This window comes from Carlito syrichta, unplaced genomic scaffold (assembly GCF_000164805.1).
Source record: "Carlito syrichta isolate Samal-C Ts95f unplaced genomic scaffold, Tarsius_syrichta-2.0.1 Scaffold130533, whole genome shotgun sequence".
Taxonomy (NCBI): domain Eukaryota; kingdom Metazoa; phylum Chordata; class Mammalia; order Primates; family Tarsiidae; genus Carlito; species Carlito syrichta.
Genome location: NW_007074629.1, coordinates 15,281 through 18,894, shown reverse-complemented (window position 1 = coordinate 18,894; position 3,614 = coordinate 15,281).

Genomic DNA, 3,614 nt, shown 5'->3' with positions numbered 1-3,614 from the left:
GAACGGGTCGAGTCACCGGAGCCTGGGGCATCTTCTGCTGGCGCTGAGCTGGGTTCAGGCAGACCCAAGGGTCAGGGAGCAGGATTGCAACTGGGGGCTTCATTTCAATATGTGCCAGTTGGGCTGGGTGCGGTGGCTCGTGCCTGTCATCCCAGCACTCTGGGAGGCTGAGGCGGGAGGATCACTTGAGCCCAGGGGTTCCAGACCAGCCTGGGCAAGATAGCAAGACCACATCTCTACAAAACAAAAATCGCCAGATGTGGTGGCGTGCACCTGTAGTCCCAACTACTCCGAAGGCTGAGGCAGAAGGATCACCTGAGCCCAGGAGGTCGAGACTGCCGTGAGCTGTGATCGTGCCACTGCACCCCAACCTGGGCGACAGAGTGAGATCTCAACTAAGAAAAAAAAGTGCTGAGCCGGGCTTGGTGGCTCAGCCTGTCATCCCGCGCCTTTGGGAGGCTGAGGTGAGTGGATCACCTGAGCCCGCGGGTGCGAGACCCGCCTGGGCAGCGAGACCTCATCTCTACAATAAATCAAAAAATCAGCCAGGCGTGGTAGCACGTGCCTGTAATCCCAGCTACTCGGAAGGCTGAGGCAGAAGGTTCGCCAGAGCCCAGCAGGTCGAGGCTGCGGTGGCCGGGAGAGGCCACTGCGCTCCAGTCTGGGTGACCGAGTGAAACTCCAACTCAAAAAAAAAAAAACAAAAACAAACAAACAAAAAAGTGCTGGCTAGCTCTAATGGAACCCTTCATTCTCACTTCATACATTCGCCTTCTTGGAGGAAACCCAAGGCAAGTGATGGCTGGTGTGCCCTTCCCATGGGAAACCCAGTCTCCCGTGACAGCCACCGAGGAACCCCTGGGTCTAACGGATTAATGAGGCCAAGGGCTCAAGGCTTACCAGAGAGTCCCTGGAGCATGAGGGACTTGGGGGTGACAACAACAGGCCACAGTGACTGTGGACAGAGGACCCTGCTATTCACAGTCGTGGAGGCTGGTCTGTGAGGCAGAGACAGAACGTGGGGACGCCCCACCCCAAGAGCGCACAATTCCCACAGCACTGAGGGATTCCCTAGGTTTCCTACCATCAGGCGTGGGCTTCCAGACTGGCCGGGGCAGAAAGACCGCATTCCAGCCAGGTTGGGTCTTGGGTGGTCACCAGAGAGGGGGTGATCTGTGGCGGCTGGTGGGAATCCCGGCAGACTTCCCAAGGGAGGCATTGCTTGAATTGGAACCTGGAAGGTGGATGGGATGTTCAAAACTCGATTTTTTGTTGTTGTTTTGTTTTGTTTTTTGAGTTGGAGTCTCACTCCGTCGTCCAGGCTGGAGGGCAGTGGCACGCTCGCGGCCAACGCAGCCTCGACCTGCTGGGCTTAGGTGATCCTTCTGCCTCAGCCTTCCAACTAGCTGGAACTATAGGCACGCGCCACCACGCCTGGCTAATAAAACTTGTTAACTGTATGCACTCACAGGTCATGGTCAAGGTCAGGGTTTAGTAACTACAGAAAAGCTCTCAGAAGAAAGCAAGCCCAGTGCTCTCAGCACGCAGAGGCCTGCTCAGGCTCCAGGCGCTCTGGGACTAGGTGCTCTGAGGGCCTAGGTGGCTGCAGCAGCCTCCTAGCTGGATCCCTGGCCCACCCTCAGGCCCCCTCCCCTCCACTCCCCACCCGGAGCCAAGGGCTTCCAACACGCCTGCATGCAAAGCTCTCTGGGAGCTTTTGTCCCACTCAGAGCGAGGCCAAGTTCTCCGGAGGCCAGCAAGAGGGCTTGTGTGCAGAATTCCTTTTTTTTTTTTTTTAGAGACAGTGTCTCATTCAGTCACTCAAGCTGGAGGGCAGTAGTGCCATCATAGTTCACTGCAGCCTCAAACTTCTGGGCTTAAGTGAATCTCCCACCTCAGCCTCCCAAGTAGCTGGAACTACAGGCATGTGCCACCATGTACTAATTTTTTAAAAATGTCAGCCTGACTCGGTGGCTCAGCCTGTAATCCCACACCTTGGGAGGCTGAGGTGAGTGGATTGCCTGAGCCCGCGGGTTCGAGACCTGCCTGGGCAACTTGGCGAGACCTCATCTCTACCATAAATCAAAATATCAGCCGGGCGTGGTAGCACACACTTGTAGTTCCAGCTACTTGGAAGGCTGAGGCCAGAGCCCAGCAGGTCGAGGCTGCGGTGGCCGGGAGCCAGTCTGGGCGAAAGAGTGAGACTCCAACTCAAAAAATAAATAAATAAATAAATAAATAAAATAAATAAAAAAAAGTCTTGTAGGGTCTCAATATGTCGCCTATGCTGGTCTCAAATGCCTGGCCTCAAACAATCCTCCTGCCTTGTCCTCTCAAAGTGCTGGGATTATAGGCATGAGCCATCATGCCTGGCTTGGATAGGATTTTAAAAAGAGTTTTGTCAAAAAAAAAAAAAAGAGTTTTGTCAATTTTTAGTACACAAGTAGAGAAATTTACAAGTGTATATATAAAGAATAGAGACTGAGCAACCCCCTTGGGTCCCCTCCCACTGTGGAAGCTTTTCTGAACTCTCAATAAATCCTGCTTTCTAAAAAAATTAAAAAAAAAGAATAACGACCACCCAGAATCTCACCTCCCTGAGAAAATTACTCGTCAAATTATGGTTTATAACTTTCCAAGTTGATTTATATGCATATGTAATATGCATATATGTGGGTATATATGTATATGGAATTTTTAAAGCTTGTTAATTGTATGTACTCACAAATCATGGTCAATGTCAGGGTTTAGTAACAGGCCTGTCATGGTGGCTCAGCCCGTCATCCCAGCACTTTGGGAGGCCGAGGCAACTGAGTTGCCTGATCCTGCAGGTTCGAGACCAGCCCGGGCAACTTGGCAAGACCTCGTCTCTACAATAAATCAAAAATGAGCCAGTTGTGGTAGTGCGCGCCTGTAGTTCCAGCTACTTCGAAGGCTGAGGCGGAAGGCTCTCCTAAGCCCAGCAGGTCGAGGCTGCAGTGGCCGTGAGCATGCCACTGCACTCTAGCCTGGGCAAGGGTGAGACTCCAACTCAAAAACAACAACAAAAGGCCAGGCTCGGTGGCTCAGCCTGTCATCCCAGTACTTTGGGAGACCGAGGTGAGGGGATTGCCAGAGCCCACAGGTTTGAGATCAACCCAGGCAACTTGGCGAGACCTTGTCTCTACAATAAATCAAAAATTAGCCAGGCGTGATAGTGCGCACCTGTAGTTCTGGCACCTGAAAGACTGAGGCAGAAGGATCGCTGGAGCCCAACAGGTAGAATCTGCGGTGGCTGTGAGCATGCCATGGCATTCCAGCCTGGGCAAGAGTGAGACTCCAATTCAAAAAAAAAAAGAAAAGAAATCTTGACACAACCACACAAACACATATCTATATATATCCATCCATCCATTCATACATGATACATACATGATCTCCAGAAGAGAGTGGGCCTGGGTGGCGGGCAGTGCCTCTTCACCTCTGAACCGGTTTTTTTGTTTGTTTTTGAGTTGGAGTCTCACTCTGTCACCCAGACTGGAGTGCAGTGGCCACCTCCAGCCACTGCAGCCTCGGCCTGCTGGGCTCCGGCGATCCTTCCACCTCAGCCTTCCAAGTAGTTGGAACTACAGGCG